This window comes from Hypanus sabinus, chromosome 3 (assembly GCF_030144855.1).
Source record: "Hypanus sabinus isolate sHypSab1 chromosome 3, sHypSab1.hap1, whole genome shotgun sequence".
Taxonomy (NCBI): domain Eukaryota; kingdom Metazoa; phylum Chordata; class Chondrichthyes; order Myliobatiformes; family Dasyatidae; genus Hypanus; species Hypanus sabinus.
The window spans coordinates 117,525,175-117,540,441 of NC_082708.1; positions in this window are offsets into that span (position 1 = coordinate 117,525,175).

Here is a 15,267-nt window from a genome sequence, read left to right on the forward strand (position 1 = left end):
AAGTTCATACATAGTCGACTTTTCAAGCTGAGAGTGTTGATTTTTCTTTCCCCTCCATAGATACTGCCTGGCTTGCTGAGTTCTTCCAGCATTTTGTGTGTTACTCAAGATTTCCAGCATCTGCAGAATCTCGTGTTTATATTAGTAGATTTTTGTCTTGTCTTTTCTTTCAGAGGTGCAGTCAAACCAGCAAGGTCAGCAATTCACACCAATCTCTGAGGACGTGATTGTGATCTATTATCTTGAATTATTGCCTTGTGGTGGGAGGATTGCCACGGCTTTGTTAAGATGCTGACAATGGCAGCATTGTGGACTGAATCCCATAACCAGTGGATCACAAGGCTATGGAATGCAGGTGATGGGCGCATGGTGATGGGCAATTAAACAGAAGAAACTTCCATAATTGCCATCCTTAATAATGGATGACTGTGGAAGGTAAAGCTGAAGCATTTGAAACCACATTCTACTAGACAAAATGACAGAGGAAGTTCAGCCTGCAGTACCCACCTGTACAAAAGCCAGCCTTCAACCACCTCAACCTACTGCATATGAACTCAAGAAATAAATGAATTCGCTGCCTATTACAAAGGTTTGTAGAGCAATATGAAAGCTTTTTAAACTTTTCCCCATAAGTCAGCTCCTTCACTACAGGTATCAAATTCATTAATTTTTGCTGAACTGCCTCCAGAGCAAAAATGCCCCTTATGTTCTTTCCTCATCTACATTACAATTTGCGACCAAGTCGAATTCTGCCATCTCCAACAATTAAGATGATCCAAGTCAAGGACCATCACTCAATAGTATATTCTGCACCTTGTTGTTTTTTCCTAGTAGTATTCTACAAAGAGGAGCACTGATTCATTTGCTAAATGCAGTGGTAGTGGGAGATTTACTTGCCCTTGGGTCTATGACACTTCATGGGATCAGATTCAAAATAGTGAAATCTCAGGAGCTCAGCTCTCTCGAATGTGTGCCACTGTTGTGACACTAGACTTGAGTGCTGTATCAGCATGTCACTTTTAACTTTACTAAAGCAAATTCAAACCTAGATATCAGAATAATCAGGTTTAAAAAACATAATTATGCCATTCAGCCCATTATCTGCTCCCCATTTCACTACAGCTGATTTATTATCCCTCTCAACCCAATTTTCCTGTCTTCTCCCTGTAACCTTTGCCACCCTGAATAATCAAGATCCTATCCACTTTAAGTATACTTAATGACTTTGCCTCTACAGTCACCTGTGGCAATGAATTCCAGAGATTCACTACCCCCTGGCTAAAGATATTCTTTCTCGTCTGTTTTAAATGGATATCCCTCTAATCTGAGGCTGTGGCCTCTGATCCTAGACTGACCTACTACAGGAAACATCCTCCCTACATCCACTATCTTTCAATATTCGATGGGTTTCAGTAAGATCCTTCCTTATTCTTCTAAGCTTCACTAAGTACAGGCCCAGGACCATCAAACACTCCTTGTACGTTAACCCTTTGATTCACAGAATGATTCTCCTGAATCTCCTCTGGACATTGACCAATGCCAGCATATCCCTGCTTAAGTAAGGGGCCCAGAACTTCTCACAATTCTCAAAGTATGATCTGATCAATGCCTTATGAAGTACCAGCATTACATCCTTCCTTTTCTAATCTAGTCCTCTTGAAAAGAATGTTAATATGCATTACCTTCCTTACCACTGAATCAGCGTGCAAGTTAACCTTTAAGGAATCCTATACAAGGACTCCCAAGTCCCATTGCACCTCTGATTTTGGAGGTTTCTTCCTGCTTGGAAAAATGTTTTTGTTCCTTCTACCAAAGTGCACCACCTCACACTTCCTGACATTGAATTCCATCTGCACCTCTCTGCCCGTTCTCCCAGTCTGTGTAAGCCCTTCTGCAGACTCTTTGCTTCCTCCACACCACCTGCTCTCCAACTATCTTCACATTATTCAGAAAGCTGGTCACCAAGCCATCAATTCCATCATTCATATCATTCACATACAACATGAAAAGCAGTCCCAACCCTGACCTATGGAGCACAACTAGTCCCTAGAATCCAACCAGTAGACTCCCCATTTCTTCACACTCTTTACCTCCTGCCCTTCAGCCAATCTATGCTAGTACCTTTCCTGTAATACCATGGGCTTTTATCTTCTTAAGCAGACTCATGTGCAGCCACTTGCCAAAGGCCTTCTGAAAATCCTAGCAAACAACATCCACTGACTCTCTTTTGTCTATATTGCCTGTTATTTCCTCCAAGAATTTCAACTGGTTTATCAGGCAAGATTTCTCCTTAAGGAATCCTTGCTGATGTTGGCTTATCTTATCATATGCCTGCAAGTACCACAAAATCTCATTCTTAATAATGGACTGCAACATCTTTCCATCACAGAAGTCAGGCTAACCTGCCTATGATTTCCTTTCTTCTATCACCCTCCCTTCATAAAGAGTGATGTGATATTTCCAATTTTCCAGTCCTCTTGAGCCATTCCAGAACCTAGTGATTCTTGAAAGATTACTAATGGCTTCACAATCTCTTCAGCTACCTCTTTCAGACCACTGGGATATAGTCCATCCAGTCCAGGTGAAATATTGTCAGGACACTGGAGTAGGGACCCAATCACAGACCCAGTACTGTGCACAGTGATATTAATTGAGTAATAAATCCAGAGGTGGAAACAAAGTCAGCATCAAAGTTCAGGCAGAGATCAAAACATCCAGAGAAATCCAAAAACCTGGATGGATGGATGGATGGATGGATGGATGGATGGATGGATGGATGGATGGATGGATGGATGGATGGATAGGAAAACTCACTGGTGCAATCTGGCAAATAACAGGTGAAAACATAGGACTGAAATACACTGAGCAATAAACAGAGAGGCAGATGATAGGTGGAGCACAATGAGACAGAAGTGGCAGCAATAGAGGTAATAATGAGAAACAGAGTACTCAGTAATACAGGGGCCGGAGTAGAGCAGGAACAGAGACAGGAGCACGTGGCAATACAAAACCACAGATTGATAGCTAGGGGGAAAACACACAAAAAAAAACAAAGTTCAACTGGAGGTACTGACATTTATCTACCTTCAGACCTTTCATCTTCCCAAGAACCTTCTCCTTAGTAATAGCAATAACACTCACTGCTGCTCCCTGACACTCTGACATACTGCTAATGTCTTCCATAGTGAAGACTGATGAAAAACACTTACTAGGTTCCTCTGCCATTTCTTGGTCCCTCATTATTACCACTTTAGCATCATTTTCTAGCAGACTGATATCCACTCTCACCTCTTTATTACTCTTTCTGTATTTTAAAAAAAAAACATTTGTTAAGTTATTGGCTAGATTCCCTTCATATTTTGTCATTTCTCCCCTTATGCTTTTTTCAGTTGCCTTTTGTTGGTTTCTAAAAGCTTCCTAACAATCTTCACATTAATTTTTGCTGTGTATTGAATGCCCTCTCCTTTGCTTGTCACTAGCAAATGTTGTGTTATTTGTTGTTTTGCGGCAGCAGTACATTGCAATACATAATAATGCAAAAACTATGCATTAAAATAAATAATTTTTTAAAATTAATTAAGAAAGTAGTGCAAAAGTTGAGCAAGCAAATGGTGAAGGGGGGTTCATGGGTTCATGGCACATTTTGAAATCTGAATGAGCTGTTCTTGAAACATTGAGTGCATGTTTTTAGGCTCCAGTACCTCTTTCTTGATGTCAGCAATGAGAAGAGGACATGATTGCTAGGAGGCAGCGAGTGGGAGCAAAAGGATCCTTGTCTGGGTGGCTGCCAGTGACTAGTGATGTTCCATAAGGGTCGGTGTTGGGACTGCTTCTTTTATGCTGTATATCAATGACTTAGATAGTGGAATAGATGGCTTTTTGCTGAATTTGCAGATGATACAAAGATTGGTGGGGGGGCAGGTAGTGTTGAGGAAACAGGTATGCTGCAGAAGGACTTAAGCAGATTAGGAGAACAGGCCAGAAAGTGGCAAACGAAATACAATGTTGGAAAATGCATGGTCATGCACTTTGGTAGTAGAAATAAATGTGCGGACTATTTTCTAAAAGGGGAGAAAATCCAAAAAGCTGAGATGCAAAAGGACTTGGAGTTCTTGTGCAGAACACGCTGAAGGTTAACTTGCAGGTTGAGTCGGTGGTGAGGAAGGCAAATGCAACGTTGGCATTCATTTCAAGAGTTCTAAAGTACAAGAGCGACGAGGTGATGCTGAGGCTTTATAAGGCACTGGTCAGGTCTCACCTTGAACATTGTGAACAGTTTTAGGCTCTTCATCTAAGAAAAGATGTGCTGGCATTAGAGAGGGTCCAGAGGCAGTTCACAGGGATGATTCTGGGAATGAAGGGGTTATCGTACAAGGAATGTATGGTGGTTCTGGGTCTGTACTCTCTGGAATTTAGAAGGATGAGGGGGTATGTCATTGAAACCTTTTGAATGTTAAAAGGCCTAGACAGAGAAGATGTGGAAAGGATGCTTGCCATGGTGGGGGAGTCTAGGACAAGAGGGTATAGCCTCAGGATAGAGGGACATCCATATAAAAAGGAGGTGCAGAGAGATTTCTTCAGCCAGAGGGTGGAGAATTTGTGGAATTTGTTATCACAGGCAGCTACGGAGGCCAGTTCATTAGGTGCATTTAAAGCAGAGATTGATAGGTTCTTGTTTGGACATGGCATCAAAAGTTACAGGAGAAGGTCAGGGAATGGGGTTGAGGAGGGGAGAAAAGGATCAGCCATGATTGGATGGCAGAGCAGATTTGATGGACCAAATGACCTAATTCTGCTCCTATTAATTATGGTCTTATGTCCTGAGTCATTGAGATCCTTAATGATGGATTTTGCCTTCTTGAGACATTGCTTTTTGAAGGTGCCCTGGATGTTGGAAACTTGCAACTATCTGCAGCATTTTTGAATCCCTTGTGTTGCCCCTTCATACCAGATGCTGATGCAACCAGTTAGAATGCTTTCCATGATGCATCTGTAGAAATTTGTGAGAGTCTTTGGGGACATACCAAGTGTGCTTAAATTCATAATGAAATACAGCCTCTGTTGTGCCTTCTTTGTAATTGCCTTAAATGTTGTACTCAGGATAGATCTTCCAAGATGTCGACACACAGGAACTTGAGCTGTGCCTAGCCACACAGTCATGGGTGTAGAGAGAGTACAGCAGTGGGCTCAGCATACATCCTTAAGGTGCACCAGTGTTGAGAAGGAGATGTTATTTCCAATGTTCACTGATTATGCTCTCCTCGTAAGGAAATCAAAGATCCAGTTGCAGAAGGAGGTACCGAGGCCCATAAGGGTTTTAGGAGCTTGCTGATTAGAACTGAGGGTATGATTGTGTAATCAATACCCTGTATCAATACCCACAATCAATATCAATCACTGTAATCAATAAACAGCAGCCTAATGTAGGTATTGCAATTGTCCAGGTAATCCAAGTCTGATTGAAAAGCCAGTGAGATTGCATCCTATTGTGGGGATAGGCAAATTGCAGTGGTCCATGTTCTGGCTTAGAGAAGAATTGATTCTGGCCAAGACGAATATCTCGAAGCACTTCATCACAGTAGATGTGAGTCCAACGGGGTGATAGTCATTAAGGCAGATCACCGGGCACTGGTATTATTGTTGCCCATTTAAAGCAGGTGGGAATGTCATGACAAGGGGTTACTTTTAAAAGAGAAAGAAAGAAGAGACCTTTTTTAAGTTAATATGTTGATTGTATTTTCTCAGTTTCACCTCATTGGTATGCAGTGTTCCTTGAATTGTTTACCTTTTACATTTAATTGTTTGTCTTGGATTAGCTCTGGTTTTTCACTTTGTGTTGCAGGTATCTCATCTGGAATCATGGAGATTGTTAAACTCATAGTATTTATCACTTTCATTCAATTTGGGATAATTTAATTAGTACAGTATTTTCAAGGTCTTGCATTGTACTTGTTGGCTTTGGGGATTATTACTTCATCTGGACATATATGCTGTCTGATTGGTCCTGAATCCATACATGCTCCAGGGTGTTTTTCAAGTGTGGGGGGGAAACACATGCCAATCCCTCTTTTCTTGGACATCGTGGTTCCTTGTCTGGCAGAACTCACTCCAAATTCTTCTGTGTATCATGAGTGATTTCAGTTCTTCAGGATTCTGTATCATTTACCTGAGCTCTTGTTAGTTTTGCTGGTTAATTTCTGTGATAAATCTTTTGTTTTGTTTGAGTGGCTAAAGTCTCTGTGATTCCTGCACTTGAGTTCGCTAGTGATCCTTACAGAGAACCTACAACTGCAGCAGTGGGACATTGAAGGTGTCCCTGAACACACCTGCCAGTTGGTTGGCACAGATTTGCAGTACCCTACCAAGTACTCCATCAGGATCTGATGTCTTGCGAGGGATCACCGTCTTTAAAGATTTTCTGGCATTGGCCTCTGAGAGAGAGATCACAGGGTCACCAGATGCTGCAGGGATTCACACAGGTGTCATTTTATTCTCCCTTTCAAAGTGTGCAAAAAAGGCGTTGAGCTCCTGGGAATGAACTGTTCATGTTGTCACCTTGTAGGAAATAATGGCCAGCAAACCCTGTCAAAGCTATCTTGGACTTCAATCAGTTGTTTTTGTTCTTAAAATAGGTTCTGTATATCACATCTGGATTTCTTGCAGATCTAGCCCTCAGTGGACTATGAACCTCTTGGTTCATCCATGGCTTTTGGTTTGGCATGCCTGATATGTTCTCAAAGGCACACACTCACCCATACAAATCCTGATGAAGTTGGTGACAACTGCGACATATTCATTCACATTTGAAGATGAATCCCTGAATATTGTCCAGTCCACCGACTCAAAGCGGTCTTGTAAGCACTCCTCCATCTCCCTTGACCATATCTTCTTGGTCCTCAGCACTGGTGCTGCAATCTTTAGTCTTTATCTAAAAACTGGGAGAAGTACAGACAGATGATCAGACAAAATTATGTAATTTTGCTGCTTAACCCTCTTCTAAAAAATCATCAAAAGCTACAAAAATACCAAAGTTGATTCTTATTAAACTTAAAACCCAGCTGTCAGTTATTTAGGTTACATTAGATTATAAGGAAGGACCATTTGGTTCCTCAGGCCTGCTCTGCCATTCAACAAAATGTCTGATTTTGGACTCAGCTCCGTTTTCCAGAATGTTGTCCTTGACTCTTGTTTCTCCTATTGAGCAAGAATCTATCCAGGCCTTGAAAATATTCTATGGTTCCACTTCCACAGCTCTCCAGGGCTCAGCTTTTCAAAGATTCTCAGTCCTCTGAGAGAAGAAATTCCTTCTTGGTACTCCTTATTCTGAATTAGTGATCTGATCTCATATTTCCTCCAGAAAGGAAAAATACTCCCTATTTCTATCTTGTCAAGGTCCCCCAGAATTGCATATGTCTTTCTTCTCAGCTCCAACAAGTGTAGAGCCAGTCTTTCCCCCTGAGTTAACTCCCTTATCCCTGAAATCAATGTGGCGACTCTTCTCTGAAATAAATCTCCTCTTACACAACAGGGTCAAAACCTAACCTAGGTGTGTTCTAGGTAACACCCTGTAGAGATGTTTTCCTGTTTGTGTTCCCAAAGGCTCATAGCACTTGCATTTGGACATTCTGTATGTCAGATCTGAGGATGGCCAAATCCCACTGAAGCACAGTATGCTGTACTTCTCCCTAGTTAAAAATACTCATCTTTACTTATCTAATTTCCAAACTAGATAACCTCGGATTATCTACCTAATTTATGCAATTTGTCTTAACCTATCCTTTTCTGCTTGAATACTCTTTGCATCCTCTTCAAAAAACTGTTTTTCCACCTATCATATCATCATCAAATTTGGCCACAGCGCATTCAGTTCAATCATCTAAGTCATGAATATATATTGTAATTGATTATGGACGTAGAACTGATTCTAGTAGCAGCCCACTAATTAGAGCCCGTCAACCTGAAAATAATCCATTTACCCAACCACCTCTGTGCTGTTAGTTAGCCAATCTGCTACCCACAATTTTCCACAATTCCATAAGCTTTTACCCTGTTCTGCCGTCTTTGATATGGTACCTTCTGGAATTCCAAATGCACTGCATCATGTGGTTTCTTTTTACCCACCCTGCTTGTTGCATGCTTGAAGAACGCTGCTAATATGACACTTTCACACGTCCACATTAACTCTGCTTGCTGGTGTAATGTTTGTTTTTAAAAAGTCCTGCTGTTAACCTGTAATAATGTTTTCCTGCATTTTCCGGATGACAGATATGAAGCTAACTGATCTATAGTTACCTTTTTATATCTCCCTGCATTCCTGTACACCATGTTGCCCTTCTAGAAAACAGAGAACTTTGAAAGGTCATAGACAATTTCTCTTAAGCCCCCAAGGTGCAGTCTTCAATTTCAGGGAAGTGTCAACCTTCATTTCCTTTGTTTTGGTGTATACATATCTCTGGTGTGAGGGATTGTTTTAAGTTTCTCCCTCCCATTTGCTCCCAGATTTTTTACCATTATTTGGATGTTTATATTTGTTTCTGCTGCAGGAAAAATAAACTGTAAAATGTTTCTACCATTCCCTATTTCTCTTCATTGATTCTTTAGTCTCATGCTTCAAAAGTCTAGGAGACACAAGAGATTGCCGATATTAGACCTGGAGCAACAGCCCAGATGCTGGATTAGCTCAGCAGGTCAGGCAGCTTCCATGGAGGGCACTGAATTTTCAGGTCGAGGTCCTTCTCCTGGACTGAACTCCTCCTCTCTCTGTTTGATACCTCCTTCCTGGTTTGTCACATATGGATAATATTATTTTTCGTGGTCATTATTTCTTTACTGGCAAATGTGAAGTATGTCCTCTGACCTACCATCTCTGTCAATCATGGATAACTCCACCCTTATCTCTTTATTTAAATGTAAAGCACCAGTTTCAATCCTAAGCTTCTCATTCTTAAAAACAGTAATTTTCTATTGTATGAGAACGCTCTTCTCCATAAGATTGTTTACTATGAGATCATTCATAGGTGACGCAATTCGCAGAACCAGATTTAAAATAGACTTCTCCCTGCCTGATTCAGTAATATATTATTTCAAGAAACTGCCCCAAATAAATTCCATGATCTCATCCTCAAGGCTATCTGTGCCAATATGATTTGCACAATCTGTATGAAAGTTAATTAATTTGATTGTTGCAGCGCTTTTTTTTTGTTGCAAGTATCCAATTATTTATAGTCTGCCCTGCTATTACTGTTTTTAGGATAGCTATAGATGACTCCTGCCGGTGACCTTCTTTCCATTGCCATTTCTGTTTTTGATCTTCTGAACTAATATAATTTCGCGCTTAAGTCATGAATCCATCCTTCATTAACAGCTACCTGCCAAGATTTCCTTCGCTCCCCCCAATCTTTCACACGCAAGAACCCAACTCATGTTTGCATGAAAATCAGATGTAGTTTGTGAATCTTCCCATACCTGATGCTGTGGTCAGTTGACCTTATTGAGAATCTAGTTAGCTGTCTAGATGAGAAGATTGAAGCACTGCAATGTGACTCGCCTGCTCTCAGAGAGCAAGATTTTTTTTTAACTGTAAAACGGGACGGGGCAGGGAGAGTAGCCGATAACGCAGGTCTGCGCATGGCTATGATTGGTGTTTTCTGTTTCCGGTTGGTAAACGTCGGCATGTTCTAGGAAATCCGTTACTATAGAACATGCTGATGCTCTGGGAAAAGTGCTGCACAATTAGCGCGCAACTTCAAATAGAAGAGTTCCCCATCCAAAAAAAAGTTTCATATTCCATGTAGATCACCATCCATGCTGTGTAAGAAAGAGATTAAGTCTGGCCTCCATCAAGGTGCAGTGACAGGTAACTTTATTTACGGACGTCCACTCTCTCAAAGCCACCGGGCTATTTCCCTTTCCATGACTCATTGTGTCATAAAATAAAACCTATTTAAAAGGTGTCTCTTTACGCCCCAGCACCCCCCCCCCCATTAAAATGAAAATGCACCTACCCACGAAACCTTTGAATCTTGCGATACTGAGAGTCAGTTGCGAGAAAATAATATAAAGTCAATATCGCAGTTACAAAGGAAAGGCCACGGGTTATCATTGAGAAGCATGACTTGGTCTTGCATAATGTATCGTGTTCGATCCACTCCTGCTCGCGGTATGAAGTACGTTAGTCAACGTACCACAAAACACCAGGCTTGCAAAATGTTACCTTAAAACACGACCTATGGGTAAGAGGCTAGGTCTTGTGAGATCAATACAACGCTTATATTTTACTGGCATTTCCGAAACGCTGTTTTATTTAATAAAGTAATATCAACGTTGAAATGCTTTATTTGCTGCGTGATGCTCGCGTCATGTAATAATTTCACGCACTGGCCATTCATTTATTGTCAACTCTTAGTGTTGAGACTATTTGCATATCTATAAAGAATTTGAACATTGATGCTGGATACGCTCTCAAAGTCACGTTAACTCTGAAATCAAATAGATCTCAAGCGGTTCTGAATCAGCCTTACCACTAAAGGTGCTACTCGTGTGCACTTATTGAGTTTGTTTTGACAAAGATAGAGGAGCTATGCGAATATAAGAACCTAAAATATATTACATCAACAAATGGGATTTTAAATGATCCCGAATTTCGATCTAGCTTGGTAAATTATGTTTGCCACTTCTATACGTGTTTATAATATGCTGATCAATATCCCCTATTCATCAAATCTCGACAGTAGTTTCCTGCTTCTGCAGTTCGGGGAACGCTTTCAGTTGGAACAGCATGGGAGGTAGTTATCTCCTGCGGATAAAACCACGCGACAAGCGAAGTCGCACAAATCGGTGGAGGCGGGGTGGGGAGGGGGCGAATTAACCGCCTGAAGAGGACATAACAGACCCGTAAACTGGAGAGCCAAACCAATGTCGGAGTTGTATATGGTACCAAACTGAATCTGCGTAACAGTAACCCATGTCACGCCACCTGATCCACAAGAGAGAAAAAAGGGCCGTGGAGATGTGGTCTAGTCTAATTAGTGTTGACAGAGAGCGCGATCTGGAGAATGTTTCTTTAAAACATAAGCGTAAAATCATAATTCCAACCGACCTGTTAAACAATTTGAACCGATCTTCCCAAAAGTCAAATTAATCCTGATCAAAACTCAAGAGATATTGGATCATCCAATTTAAGGCAATCTCAGCTACAGGGAAGGCAGTTCCAGTTCCCGAAAGTTATTGATGTCCTAAAACTAAAGACATAAATTAAGTTTTTTTTCAATAAAAAAGCTTACCTAGTTTACAGAAAATGTATAGTACTAGAACTAGGATCTACTATATCGGGTAACTTTCTGCTTTAATAAGTATATTTTAATGCAATTAAACCAAACACGATATAAGGAAAACTCCCGCCTGCACATGCTGTGGGGCATGGGGTTGTGGGGTGGGGTGGGGGGGGGGGGGGTTAGTATATGCTACTAACCGAAGAATACTTGAAAACACAGATCGGACGCATTCTAGGCGAAGAGCGTGGTATTTTTACTACCGGCTTGCTGTCTACCAAAAGAAAGGTCTTTGCGAGTGTATTAAAGAAGTTCGGATCTTCCGACCCTATCTGACTTGGGACCAGGCTAACTGGAATCTTGGTGTAGTACGTGACCTCTTCGTGAGTGTCTAGACTCACCTCCAGCCTCACTCGAGCTACTCATTCCCAACTCCAGCCTTTCTTCATAGCGCACTCTCTGATCTGCCCCTTACTCCGGACGTGACATTTCTAAGGCACCGCTGTTTCTCCTTCTTTCTAATATCAGTTCAGATAAATCCCTGCCGCATTTGCCCTAACTCGTGGTAATCATGTTCACGGAGCCATTTGCCTCTATTGCCTTAAACTGACTCCCGGTTAAACAACACAACACCTCATTTCAATATTTTGATTCACATTTTGAAATCCTCGGTGGCCTCTCCCAGCCAACACCAACCCTCACCCGCTACCCCGCCCCCACACACACTTTAAGACTGACATTATGATCATCCCTTTAATATGGTCTTATGCGTCTCGTATAAAGAAACCTGAGATAGCTTACTTCATCACAGGAGTTCCGCAAATACAAGCGTTCTTGTTAAACGTAATTGTGCTGTTTGTGTTTGAATTTATGTGGTAACCTGAACTAAGTACAGTTTGCGTGTTTGAAGTATGTTTCACCCGAACGGATATACCGCATGTGCAGTTTTAATGGGTATGGAGCAGTATCATAGAATCAGAATGCAAACCCCAAAAGAATGAATTTAGTTTTCCCACAAAATTTATTGCAGGAAATGTTTTATCGGCACAATAATAAACTCTGCAAATCGAAACTTAATTACAGGAAGGAAATAAAGAAACCCTTCCCGTATAATTTGGCGGCAAATCCTGACTGCGGGATCTGACCATATTTCGGACTATGCAGACAAATAAGTTCTCATACACTATAGACGGAACTTGCCTTCCATTCAAACTTCTGATACAGTATAAAGAAGCTGAACGATATCAGGCCCCAATCATTTAGAATGATGATAAAAGCTAACAAAGAAGACTTTTCAGTTCCCAACTCAAGTGAGAAGTAAAACTGGGGGACTTCCTTGTGTTTTTTTATATATTTAATAATAAATGGTTTTGTGGAATAAAAAGTTCACCTATGAGCACTGTTTGTCATTCAGCGTTGAAACTTTCTTGGGCCACTATATCTTTTTTTCAACTTTACTTTCATTTCATGTCCTCATAGTTCGGCATAATGCACAAATAAACATATATGTATTAAAAAGCCTATATTTTTGGCGTGATACTTTAGTATAACTTTAATCAAGGGGAGTACATCGCCCTCGGAGAGTTTTTTTTATATATAATCTGATAATGGAAAAAAAGTTACATTTTCCTTTAACATATATATCACCGTGATGAAATTTTTATGCAGCGATTTAGACTCTCTGAAATATAAATGATTTCGTTAAACTTTTATCATAAATCAGAACATGCATCTATGCGAGGAGACAGTGATTTCCCTCTTGGTGTCTGTGGACTTGGATTATGAAGGCTGTTCAAATGTTAAGCAGTCCATTTGTGTGCTGAAGCTGGGTGAAGACTGATGGCATTTTGCATGATAGTGAATGCAGTGCACTTTTGCTAGCAGTTTGCCAATGCTTTGGGACATCTAATAACGTCCCGGTGCATCCCGAGATGGGAGGTGACAGAAGCTATTACCAAATAGAGAGATTGACTTGACCATCCTGATATGCACTCCACACCTTCCACTCGCTATCTCATTCATACTGCACCTCTACAAATGTTTAAGTTATCTTCATCATTCCCCCATTTACTGTATTCTGCCTACGATTACAGTTGTAGATGGATGTCCATTTTCCTCGGCGCCTCGCTGTATGTTTCCCTGCTCATCAATCTTGATATCTGATACTCATTCACCTGGCAAAGTTGTTATGCTTTCATGTTTATTTTCATCTTTCGACTTTACGTCTCTTTTATTTCAGATAATTTCTCGCACCACTGACACTTCCATCCCACACACACATTTTCCGCGCATTTCATTTGCCAATAAACGACTTCCGCCCTAATTTCTGTTTGATCAGATTGCATTTAATTTGCATTATTCTTTTTACTTGCACGTTGTTAGATATTTTAAGGGTATTTTGTGTATTATCTTCATTTCGTCTTTATCCATCAGTCGCCCTTACATCAGCAGACACCTAGCCCATAAATTCATAAACTTTTGTTCCTCTCTCTCCGGCTTCAGAATTGCTATGACGAGAATGGAGTGAGCTCCTACGGACAGCTACATACAATGGAACCAAGTGAAATTGCTAAATGTGAAAAGGAATATTGAGGATGCCCTATAAAACCAATTGTTTGCCAAAGCTGATAAACGCAGCCAGCTTACTTACTCACGTCGCTTATATTATTGAGTCGACGCTCTCTGCACAAGATTCCCCAAATAGATTCATGGTCCTATCTTCAAGTTAGTGAACTTTATCTCAAGGTTTGATTTGCAAATCAATGCGCATCTCTTTAAACAGATTCGCGGTTCCACTACTCGGACGTGACACCAGTTGCATGCATTTCCCGCGACCTGTGGTACACTTACCGGGAGAAAGCGGCTTCGGTCGCTCATTCCTACCTGTAACTTTTCTACTATAAATTGCACTTCCGTATTATACGGTTGTCCCCAGATTTGAATCGCAGTGTAGCTATTTGCTTTGCCTAGTATCGAAAATACATTTTTTCCAGAAATTATTTTGTTGCTGCTTTCAATTAGGTCCTTCGCTCCAACGTCACGTGGAACTGTTTTCCTCCGTTGCGTGCGTTGGCACAAGAATAAAGTTACACTGTACTGTATGTTTGTCGTAAGCTCTACATTAGCTAGTTTAATAAAGGGATCTTGAAATACTGATAATTTTGCCACCCAAAGCTGGATTGTTTTTTAAAATGTGTGGTCAAACGCAGTGCAGGTGTGAATGCGTGTGCTTACAAATAACTTGCTGTTCGTGCGTGGTCAGCTGCTTGCGTGGGTGGGAAGAAATTGTGAAGTTCTTCTACGGTTACTACAAATCATTTAGATTTTCAACGGGAACTTTTTAAAGAATCTTGCCCAAGGAAATGATGTTCTCATTGTCACGTATTGCAATGAAAAACCCAGGAGAAAGCTAAAATGAAATAACAAACGACAGTAACTATTAACGAACAGACTCCATTTGTATAGCGCACCTCGCGCCGTCGGGGCTAGAACAAAAACGCTAAAAAGTAACTTTGAACGGCCATCTCATTAGACCTTTTACATTTACCTGCAAGTTTGGTCTTCTACAAAAGACAACGTCAACAATGTAACTCTCCCTCAGTGGGCACTGGAAAGCCAACCACGAGGTTTGATCTCAAGTTTCTCGAGTGGAGTTTGAACAGTGACTCACTGATAGGAGAATTATGCAATGAAACGCCAATGACACATCGATTAACTAACTCAGAGCCAACTTTAGTCACGGATAGTAAGTTAGATACGAGTGACACAGCATCTAACTAACTCACATCCAGTTTTACTCAGGGATAGTAAGTTAGAATCACTTCCCTAATCCGCTCTTGCATGAAAATAAAACAACGCAATCAATACACAACTGCCTGGCAGAATTTAGAGTTCTGTGCTTTTAATCCATTAGTATTTGACTAAAAATCAAGAGGAAGTGCTGCCAGAAGCACAGTTAGAGCTGTTCAACTCAGAGCACTGCAACCTGCTGTCGTGT